The 12,340-nt window shown below is 37.7% G+C and overlaps 1 long non-coding RNA gene across 1 annotated transcript; it reads right to left on the reverse strand.

Moving 5' to 3' along the window:
• Positions 1 to 6,271: 6,271 nt before the first annotated feature.
• LOC128618257 (uncharacterized) lies at positions 6,272 to 11,958 on the reverse strand. Its single transcript, XR_008387690.1, has 4 exons — positions 11,835 to 11,958; positions 7,340 to 7,408; positions 6,533 to 6,649; positions 6,272 to 6,357 (listed from the first exon to the last, which is right to left on the reverse strand). It is a non-coding gene; the product is annotated as an uncharacterized LOC128618257 (long non-coding RNA).
• Positions 11,959 to 12,340: the final 382 nt, after the last annotated feature.

Genomic DNA, 12,340 nt, shown 5'->3' on the forward strand with positions numbered 1-12,340 from the left:
CATAAAGAATTGGTATATTTAAACAAGAAAAATCAATCCGCTTGGATTTTGTTCAGTTTCATACACATTAGGTCATAAGAAAAGGTGTGCACTCTAACCCTGCCTCTAAACCTAACCCACTCAAACTGTTACAATGCAAAGACTAAGACTTTTGGATCGTGTATTGAAAAGCTTCTGTCTCAGTGGAACAAGAGTTCTTTGATAGAGTTGCCTTATTTGTGTGAGGTTGCTACTTTTAATGGAAGGACAAACTCAATGCAGACAAACTTAGGCGACCTATGAAGCATATATAGTGTCACTACAGGAGAGGGGGATCTTCTATGGGGGAAGAGGAAGACTCGTCAGTGATTTCATTGCAATTGCAATGTACCTTGAAGGCAGCTGAGGAAAATTAGAAAACTGCTCTGTTAACAGGCTTTACGTGAATGAGATTTCGCTCATAATAAAATAAAAAATTTTATTACAATATAAAACTTTTTTTTTTTTACAGTAAAAAGTTATTTTAGGTTTGATATATGTTTTATATGCTGAATGAAGTTAGAGCAGGGTAGAAACTGAACTGTGTTGCACTGAACCCTGATAGATTCAGCTAGGAGTCATGTTCTTATTACAGTTATAGCAATGGCAAATGTTATATGGGCCAAAAGTGGCTCGGCAATAAGAATACAAACCTCTTAAACTCTGGTCCTGAAAAATCCGAGTCCAACACACTCGGGGATTTCCCTGCTCTAACACATTTAATTTTGTTTATCATGTTACTTATCAGATTTACTGTGTTCTGGCAGTCAGATTTGGATGAGTGTAACCTCACAACTCTATTACTTGTATACTATCATGAAATTGCAAGTAATGAAATCGCATTTGAATGTACCACTTAAAGTGAACAAGACATGATTCAAAGTACAAGTAAGCCCTCGGTAGTACAGTATAGCAGGCACCACATACTCACCTGACGCAGGTCCCAGAACAGATTTAATTGTTGATGAAAATGAACCTAACTCTACAGTGTGGAGATACTGCCATCTCATGGTGGGATGAGACAATGCTTAATTTTTTTTTCTCCCCTTTTTTGTCTTTTTAATTAAAGTGTTACAATCTGTAATTAGGGTGCAATTCAGATATCTTTCTATAGAGAATGTAGACATGCTGGTAAAATAAATCAATGTAGTGCAATTCCAAATATCAACATGTAAAACCACTCCTCAGCAGTAATATAGTAAGTGTAGACAGAAGGCCATTCCAGTAAAACAGGAAGCTGCTCTGCTGGGTTGTTTTTATTTACTTATTTAATCGTTATTATTTTATATTATTGCCTGTCCTATGTACTCAAGCGATCCTTTCTGACTTCTGCATTTGATAGTAAAGAGATAATAAATCATGAACCTGTTAGTCTTGACTTGCAATGCTATCATTCTCCTCAGCTTCAGTGAACGGTTAGGAACAGAGTCATTGCTTCACAGAGTGAGGATGGAGAGGAAGTGGCCAGGTGGAGCAGAGTGGATGGAGAGGAAGCAGAGATGATGGAGAGGAAGTGCCCAGGTGGAGCAGAGAGGGAAAGGGCACTCAAGAGGAAAACCCTCTAAAAAGTAGAAGTATAAATGTAACAAAATTACCGACCAGTTCAGGGCTTCAGCTGCAGCTCAGCGTCATCTGTAAATACTGTAGCTTTGTGTTCGCTAACTTAGCTAAACAAGCATTAACCACAGTTTCACTACTAGCAAACGTTATCACTATTACTATCGTCACTCAGAATATGCTAAAAGACAGTATTATCTACTGTATAGATATAATACTAAGTAATTTAGCACACAACTATCCAATGTACAGGATATTTAGTCAGGCCCGGATTAAGAATTCAGAGGCCCCTGGGCACAATGTCTTCTAGCCTGTAGATGTTCTCCATCATCCAGGATTTACACCACGTGATTGGAACAATGCTTTCCTGGACCAGCAGCAACAACATCAAGGCATTTCCCTGCGTAGGGTAACTCACAGCTAACCTCGGCTTCAGGTTGTGCTGCACTGCTAACACCTGCCTCCTCCAGTGCCTGGTTAACTTGCTCGTCATCTTCCACAAATTCTTCAGCCTGATTCTCCTCCTGGCTCTGCTTGAAGAATGTTTGAATAAGATGGCACATGTCTTAATAAAGACGCCTCCCTCTCCTCTTTTTCTCTTTTGTGTTTACTACAAGCACTTCTCTCACTCATGTTGAATTAGGACGACTCCCACAGTCCCCTAGTTCGGCTCTCTGAAGGCAGTGTGGGCTTTCCACACTTGCTCTTGACCAATTATGTCATTCTGTTTAGATTTAAAAATATCAGCGTGCTTTTTATTGGTTATACATGGTGTCATTATCTGAAGGCAGCGGCTATTTACACTAAGTGACAATAAATAGCGATATAGTTCTATTTACACTAGCCTATATAAAAGTAGCAGTTCTTTGCAATAAGTGCAAATAGTTGTTAGATATTATTTATACTTATAAATATATAAGTAAATAAAGTGGCCGATACTATTTTCACCTCAGTATTGTTGTACATTATCAGGATGCAGTGTAAATGACTATATTTATTAAAATTGTTAAATGGATGCCATCTTATTGGGACAATAAATCTCTTCCTACACCTACCCTAACACTTTATTACTAAACAGTCTTTAGGCACTTTATTTCCACTTTTCAAAAATTTTCTTCGTGTTTTTAAAATACCTGAGTATTTAAGTAAAACACACACACACACACACACACACACACACACACACATTGCCCTAATGTGATGCTTTGAATTGAACTAAAAGAAATTTAGATTCTGTGCTCACAAATTACAGTGAGGTTAAAAAGTTGCCGTTTGCCAACAATGTGGAGACAGTTCTGTTCATAGCACAATGGCCAAAAAAGTGTCTTTTGTTTACCTCTCTTCTGCATGTAATGTACTTTTGTGAGTGAAAAGTAGAGCGTTACTGGCAGCTTTGCACTTCTGGTGTTTGTTAAATGCTTGGCAAACCCATGTAAGCTGATATAAATTAGGACTGCTTCAGTACCTCTAGGTTGCTTGTTTATGTTTTTATGGGTTGGCCAGACAGTGTGTAATAAATTGAATTTAGGAAAGAAGAAAATAGGGTTGTCAGTGGTTTCAAAATTTGTTGTGGGTGTATGGGGCCTGGATGAGTGTAAGACTCCCAGCCTGAAATTATGTCCCAGTCCAGCCCTGGAGTAATGTATCTCAATACAAGCACTAATTCATTACATCCACTACAAACAACATACTGTAGGCCTAATCATTTGAAAGCTGATACAGCTTTACAGCATATAATTTAATTGTTTAAAAATATCATTAAGTAATTTCTGATCTGACCAGAAAGGTATAAACATTCATCATTATAATTCATGACCCAAATTATTGGGGCAGTTGGTGGGGTTGGCGTTCCAGGGGAACAGAGGATGCTGGTATTCGAGCACACAGTGCAAAGGAGTTAATTGTGCTGCTGAGTGTTGCAGTGAATTCTGGGAGTATTCAGCACACGGTTGAAACTGGGCCCAGTCTTCCTGATTCTCAGCACAGAAGGTTCTGAGGAAATGGCCAATTTCAGTTGGCTCTTTCCACCTGTCTTTCGGACTACAGGTGGTACCCCGAGGTTAAGCTCACTGTCACGCCTAATTTTTCCACGAAGCTGGACTACACTACTGAGGTGAACTGTGTGCTTCTGTTGCTAACAATGTCTTCCCTGATGCCAAAGTACAAAACACGTGATTAAAAAGTAGTTCCACTGTGATGAAGGCTGTGGGTAACCTTGGCAGGGGAATTAGGTGCAGTGATTTAGAGAATTTGTCTGTGATTACAACAATGATGGTGTTGTTCCTTGGGGCGGTCTATGATAAAATCCACTGTCAGATGAAATGCCACTATGGTGTGGATAGGGGTAAAGTTTTTCTGCTTGGAAAGGTATGATGGACCTTGGCTTTTGCTTAAGCGGAGCTGGACGAGACAAACTGACGTATGCCAGCCGACCTGTTGGGCTGCCAATACTTGGCCCACAGCAGATGATATGCTCTGTGTGTACTGGGTTAATCTGCAGCTATGGTGCTGCAGGTATGTGCCCAAGTGATGAGTCTGTCTCACAGGGTAATGGGCAGAAACTTCTTACTCAGAGGACATGCCTTCCATTGTTCCAAATGACAGCACCCATGAAGCAGGAAGGTGGAAGAATGTGCTCCTCACTCCCCTCTCTTGGACTAGCCATGTGTAACTAGGACAGAGAATCGGCTTTTGTGTTCTTTGAACCCAGCCTGTAGGAGGGTGAAATTAAATCAGACAAAGAACAGATCTCGGTGGGCTTGGCGAGGATTGAGACCTTTGGCTGTTTTGAGGTATTCAAGGTTCTTATGGTCCGTAAAGGTGGTGAATGGATGTGTGACGCCATTCCTGCAGTGCCAGTTTCACTGCCAGCAGCTCTCTGTTCCCAGTTTAGATCAAGATGTCATTGACGTAGGCTATGACAAATCTTATGAGCATGTCTCAGTACATCATTGATTATGCACTGGAAGCCTGAGAGCCCATATGGCAGGACATAGTACTCAGGCTGGCCAGAGGTGGTGCTAATTTCCCAAAGGCAAACCAGATTATATGCACTACAGAGATCCAGCTTGGTGAAAACTTGAGCAGAACACAGTTGTTCTGGAGCTGCGGTGACAAGAGGCAGTGGATAATGGTACTTGATTGTGATTTGAATGAGTCTTCAACAATCTATACAGGGTCGAAGGCCACCCCCTTTCTTCTCCATGAAAAAGAAGCCTACTGATGCAGGAGACGTGGAAAGGTGAATGTACCCTTGTTGCAGTGCTTCTTGGATGTATTCCTCCATAGCACTTCATGAAGGTCTTGGTACTTGGAAGGGATTCTCCCGGATTTTCTGTTCTTGGGACTTTCCACTGTGGTGGATGCCAACATGAGCTGAGGTGCTTGAAGACAGTGTTAAGGCACTGAATTGAGCAGTGAGTGATTTCCTTATCTGTCCATGATATCTGTGGCTTGTGTAGTTGCATCCAAGGGAACCCCAAGATGATGTAGTGTTTAGAGGTCACAGTGACTAGGAAGGAGATGTGCTCTTGGTGCAATGCACTGACTTCGAGGAGGAGGGGCTGGGTACAGAGTATGATGGTGCCATCACCACTGGGTCCTCCATCAGTAGCGTGGATGAGTAGAGGGCTTGCATGGGTTCCAGCTGACCATTTATATTTGGGAAGGTTCCGCTTCCCCTGAGTGGTGGCCGGTTATGGAGCAGGTGATCAAGACATATGGAGAGATCGATCAGAGAATCAAGAGTCATTTAGTCGTCTCAGCATGTCATCTCAGTGAGGATTTCAAGGCTCAGACTCTGATGAAATGCCGCTTTGAGGGCAGGTTCATTCCACCTGCTACCTCCAGCAAGAGTGTGGAATTCCAGTGCATATTCGGACCCTCTCTAATTTTTCCCTGATTTCTTTCCCCTCAGGTGAATGGTCAAAGACATGTTGAGACAGCTCGATGATCCAGTCATAGGAGGTCAGTTGTTCGCCTTCTTGAAACCACACTGCTCTATCCCAGGTTAAAGCTTTGCCAGGGAGGAGGCTAAGAAATAACGCATTTTTTTTGCTGCTCCATTAACCTCTGTAGGCAAAATACAGTGAGCATTGCAGCAGAAACCCTTTACATTGACAAGTTTCACCTTTAAACTTATCGGACAGGGAAATTAGTGAGCTTGCCACCAATGTGGATGGGCATGATGTAGCAGTGGCAGAGTTCAGTCAAGCGTTGGCGGCGCTCTCCCACTAGTTGTCGATGTGATGCCACAATGTTTCGCCAGTCATACTCTCCTGCTGCACCCATAGTGCTGGTAATCTGTCATAAAGTAGACGCTGAAGCGAATGCAAATACAGTTTAGCATTTTATTAAACGGAACTGGAAAATAAATCCAAAACATTAAGCGAAGACATAGACAGGAGACAAAAAGGTCAGGCAATCAGCAAACAATAATCTCGAGCAAATCCAAAATGCAAAAGCCAGATAGTAAAACACAATCGAAAGTAGAATATTAACACAGAGAATAAAAGGCACACTGAGCATTCTTTGGCATTGAGTGGTTGTTTTTGAGTCCTTTATCTAGTGACGGGTCTAACTGGATACTGATGTGCATGATTAGAAGTCAGGTGACTGTGAACATGACAAAGTACATTTGGAATTTTGGAAATTTGGTCAGGGGCAGTCATGTTGGTAGGCCTCAGTGCGTTCTGGGAAAGTGTTGACCTGACACTTGACATTGTGTTGATCCTCATCATTGGACTGCTGTCTCTGTCCTCAGTGGATGTCTTTGTCAGCACACTTTGGAGGGATGAAACACAGTAACATAATCATCACACGCACAGAAAATAAAACTGAGATCTTAAAAAATAACCGTATACTAAAAATGAAATGACTTTTATTGGCTACTTAAGTGACACGATCTCAACCAGACTGATGCAGAATAATTCCACCCGTCGAACCACATCAGTCTTACCTTTAAGTTTCCAGGGGGATATCTTTAAAGTCTATAGAACCTTCCATGGATTTCATTTTTCTTAAGTACCATTGGCACTGACAAAATGGTAAGTTTTGTGAAGCCCCACAATTGTACCTGTTACAAAACAACAGCAAACACAAAAGTCAATTTATAATCATATACTGTTCTAATATTTAGTCATAAATCTGTGAAAAAATGGATCACAATATACTGAAAGGAACATACATGCAAACATACAAATGCAGTGTATTTACTTCAATGGTCATTTGAGAAATGGAGTTTATATGGTTATATTAATGTGTTTATTTTAATACATTATTGTTTCTATAATATCCACATCATTAAATGTAACTATAAATGGATAACAATGGATAGAGTGTGCCATTCTTTAATAAACACTAACAAATAAATACATTTTTTATTGCTGTGGTGTACAAGAAATAAAACATGACCGGGCAAGCTGTTTATAGAAAAATAATCAGCTTCAGTCTAGCAATAGCATCAATCCATTCCATTACTGATTATATTTCTATAACAGCACACCCTGATATATTTTACTCCTTATGTTAATAATTTCAAACATTTATTATTTCTAGCCCATGTTACACATATGTTAACTGAAGCTTTTGACTTGGCTCTGCATGATTTTATGCATTGTGCTGCTATCATATGATTGGCTGAATTGATAATTGCATGAATGTGCAGGTCCATAAGTGTTCCTAATAAAACATGTAATTTACAGATGTATCAACAGGGTATGATGAACCTACTGAATATATATAATTGAAATCTGAGGTCACTCACTGGACTGCAGGTGGCATGTTCACATAGTGAGGATTCTGCCATAGCAGAATGTTTTTCTGCTGTTCACCACTGTCAGAACATAGAGAGAGAGAGAGAGAGAGAGAGAGAGAGAGATTGAGATTGAGATTGAGAGATTAGACCAAATCTCTTTGTGAACTATTCTGCAGAGTTCTACAAAGTATACCTGTATTATATGTAGGCATCCTGGGAAAACTCTTCATGTGGTCATTTATATACAATGGAGGAAAATATTTATTCAGTAATATTCACTTTTATTTTTGTTATTCAACATACAGTGGGGGAAATAAGTATTGGATATGTCAAAAAAAAATTCTGTAAATATATTTCCAATGAGGCTATTCACATGAAATTTTCACCAGACGTCAGTATTAACTCAAGAAATCCACAAATATAAAGAATTCACAACATTAAAGTCCATAAATAAAGTTATGTGTGATAAAATGGAATGACACAGGAAAAAAACTATTGAACACGCTAACTGAAATGTGTTTAATACTTAGTGGTGAAGCCTTTGTTTGTAATAACAGCTTCAAGACACTTCCTGTATGAAGAAATGAATGGGCCGCAGTATTCAGGTGTGATTTTGGCCCATTCTTCTAAACATATTGTCTTTAAATCTTGTTCGATTGGATTCAAGTCAGGTGATTGACTGGGCCATTCTAAAGCCTTGATTTTTTTTTTCTCTGAAACCTATTGAGAGTTTCCTTTGCTGTATGTTTTGGATCGTTGTCCTTCTGGAAGGTCCACCCACGTCTCATCTTCATCATCCTGGAGGATGGCAGCAGATTCTTCTCAAGAATCTCCCGGTAAAGGGCTCAATTTTTCCTGTGTCATTCCAGTTTATCACACATAACTTCATTTATGGACTTTAATGTTGTGAATTCTTTATATTTCCGGATTTCTTGAGTTAATACTGATGTCTGGTGAAAATTTCATGTGAATAACCTCATTGGAAATATATATACTGAAAAAAATGTTGACACTTCCAATACTTATTTCCCCCACTGTACTTACATACATACAGTATATATCCACTTCAAATTTATACACATTTTCTTTTGACAATTGTTCATAAATGTGAACAAAAAAGGATGTATTCATAAAAACATCAAAAAGTTGAATGTATTTTGTTAATATTTATAAGTACAGAGTCAAGACATTAGGGGTTTAAACTTGAAGTGTATATATGCACTGGAATTATATTGAGTACCAAAAATCAAAGTGTCTGAATACTTATTACCACTTTACTGTATAGCTCTGAAAACTACTGACTTTCCTCAACTGAAATATACATATCTTTTGCATGGATCTTAACCACAATAAAGTTATAACATTTTATACAACGATGTTAGAATCCTCAAATCTGATTGGCCAGAAGGTGTGCATTATTTTGTGTAATAGCAAGGATTGGACAGTAGTTCAGACTGTAACACAAATGATAGGTTTATATTAATGCACTTGTTCTAATATGTTATTGTTTCTATAGTAACAGCTCATACACAGGGACTTGTACAACGGATATGCCACATAATCTAAGACTAATAATAAATGGATTAAAAAGCATGTTGTGATTTAACAAAGTAAAACATATGATCATTGTAGGAGGCATTTATTTAATGTTTATGGAAGGAGTCTCAGGTGTAAGCACTTTGAACACTTAAAGTTTTTCAACACAGGAAAGTCTTTAGGGCTTTCTCTTGATACAGACGGGAGGGAGGGGACATTTGACAACATAGAATCTAATTATAAACAGTTACATTAATATCATTAATAAGTGTAACATCATAATCGTTGGCAAGTTGCTATGATATAAATGGAGTAATACATAAAAAACTTTGCTGTTTTTCAATAAGAATGGACTTAACACTCTACTGCATGTCATGCCACACCCATGGCATGTCCTTACTTCATGGCTATCCCCAAAAGTGAAAAGGGAGAAAATTGCATGATGATTTAATTCTAGCTGCAGCACAGGGGCAGCACAGACACAGAAATTGATCAAGCTTAGTATATCTCTTTATGGCGCATAGCTATACAACAGCTTGATCAAAGTGTGGTACTCACTATATGAGGAAATTACATGCAGTTAGCACACTTAGCTGGCTGTTTTTAATGTTGTGTTTGTTAAAATGGCTTCTAACATACAGTAACATAATCTTTGCAAATAGATACTCTAGCCTAGGCAGGTTTTATATATCACTTTGTTGATATATTTTTATGGTTTCTTAAAGTCAATGTGTCAAAGTATGTAATTGGCAAAATAAAACCAGCTTGCTTTGTTTGTTGGCCAGAATTCACCCAATGTGACGTCCATTGGGTCTTCGCCAGCTACCACAAGTATTCTAATATTTCCACTGCGTGTTTAAAGACAAAGTGATCTAATACACATCCATTCTACTGATGGACCTGCTCCCACCTATGGCATTTTAATTTGCTTATACACACTAAGCATGTTGACTTGGTCTGTTAAATTTGCAAATACAACAGCATTAAAGTACATTAATAATTTTTTAATGTTTATTTTATATTATTATAACGATAATTTTGCTGTATTTCCTCATTTGTAAGTCGCTTTGGATAAAAAAAAAACACCTAAATAACGCCTAAAAAAACAACAACCTTACTCTGCGCACTTTCTTCTTCTGGAACTCATTTAATGGATCTTGTATGGTAGCACTACTTGTATTGTTCCCCGCTTGTTATATCGCTTTGCTTGTATTTTCTCATTTGTTTGTCGCTTTGGATAAAAGTGTCTTATAAATGAATAAATGTAATGTAAATGTATGATATAATCAGATAATAATGGGCAGCCTGGGAAAACTATTCATGTAGTCAAATTCTGACATTTTGTAGCCTATTATATACAGTGGGGGGGGGGGTGAGTGTTCAGAGATTTTTGTTTTTGCCATTTAATATACTTCCAGCACATACAGTGCATCTCCTTCAAATTTATATACATAATGTCCTTTGACCTTGTACAGAAAAAGTATGTAGTCATGAGAATGCAGAAAGGAATGTTTGTTGTTGTTGTTAATAATTACAAAGTCAGCAGACATTATGTGTGTAAATTTGAGGTCTATATACGCACTGGACATATATTAAATAATGAAAATCAAAGTGTTCAAATACTTAGCTCTGAAAACAACAAACTTTCCTCGACTGAAATACATTCCTCTTTTGCATGACTCTTAAGCCATAAGTAAAACTTCTAACTTTTTAAAATGTGCTTACCACCAAAAGTGAAAAGGGAGAAAATTGCATGACAGTTTCAGTCTAACTGTGGCGCAATAGCCGCACAGACATTTTGATATCCGGCTTCTCATTACAAAAGGAACTGATTGTATAGGCTTATGTCTGTTTAAAGCATGTAGCTACATGTTAAAATGGCTTCTAACATACAGTAACATAATCTTTGCGAGCAGATACTGTAGCCTAGGCAGGTTTAAAAAAATACATAAAAACATTTCTACATCATTTTGTTGATATATATTTTTACGGTTTCTTAAAGTCGATGTGTCAAAGTATGTGATCGGCAAAATAAAACAAGTTTACTTTGTTTGTTGGCCAGAATCCACCCAATGTGACATCTATTGGGTTTTCGCCAGCCACCACAAGTATTCTAATATTTCCAACGCGTGTTTAAAGACAAAATGATCTGACACACACCCTTTCAACTGTAGGACCTACTCCCACCTATGGCATTTTAATTTGCCTATACACGCTAAGCATGGTGACATGGTCTGTTAAATTTGCAAATACAACACAGCATTAAAGTACATTAATAATTTTTTAATGCTTATTTTATATTATTATAACGATAAGTTTGCTGTATTTCCTCATTTGTAAGTCGCTTTGGATAAAAGTGTCTGCTAAATGAATAAATGTAAACGTAATGTAAATGTCTGATATAATCAGATAATAATAACAATTTAATTGCTTGGAATATAAAGTGCATACTCTCATGTAAATTATACATGCTTATTTCAGATTTATATAAATTATAAAATACACCCTAAGCATGCATTTGATGTAAATAAGGATTGCCTATTATCAAGAGCTTTTTGTGTCCTTAACTAGTCAATGTTGTCTCCATTACTATATATGAATATACATCTATAGCTGTGATTTGGGTGTTAGAATGCCTTTATAAAGTTTTAAGGCTGTTTGGAGGTAATACTGAGTTTAGTGGAATATTACTGGAGGTGCTCATTTCAAAGCTCCTTTAATGGAATAGAGCAATGGCATGTCAAGTTGTGTAGTTAAAAGGAAGTGTAGTCGTGAGGAAAATCTATAACCTGGGTTTACTGGAAAACTATCATGTCATGTTTTATTCCTTACATACATTTCTGCTTTTAAAATAAAATAAAAATAGAATACTTACAACCTGTAACTGGAAATGAATTTGAATACTTTTACCACCTCTGTTATTGATAGACTGTTAACATGAAAATGACATCAACAAAAAAAGTCTTACCTCATGGATTATTGAGGAAGAGGGTTCTGTTGTTATTTAATGCCTCTTCGTTTAGCTGTGTGTAAAGCCAAGGTTTTCTCCAGTGTTAAAGGTAATACTTCTGATGTTATCGCTCATCATGTGACATTTTTCTGACTGTATAAGTAAAACCTGATTGGGTTCCTTTGTCAGCTGCCAACTCTTTAACCAATAGCTATATTGTTGGTCTCGTCATGGCCAAAAGTATTGGCAGTGACACAAATTTTGTGTTTTGCAAAGTTTGCTGTTTCAGTAGTTGTAGATAATTTTTTCATGTTTCTATGGTATACTGGAAATCAATGATACGCATTTAATAAGTTTTAAAGGCTTTTATTGGCAAAAAAACATTCAATAAATGCAAAGAGTCAATATTCACAGTGTTGACTTGTTCGTCATAACCTCTGTATTTCGCTTTGGCATGCTGGATATCAGCTTATGGGCCAAATCCTGACTGATGGTGATCCATTCTTGCCTTTTTACTGCTCGGA

This window comes from Ictalurus furcatus, chromosome 14, assembly GCF_023375685.1.
Source record: "Ictalurus furcatus strain D&B chromosome 14, Billie_1.0, whole genome shotgun sequence".
In the NCBI taxonomy this organism is placed as follows: Eukaryota; Metazoa; Chordata; class Actinopteri; order Siluriformes; family Ictaluridae; genus Ictalurus; species Ictalurus furcatus.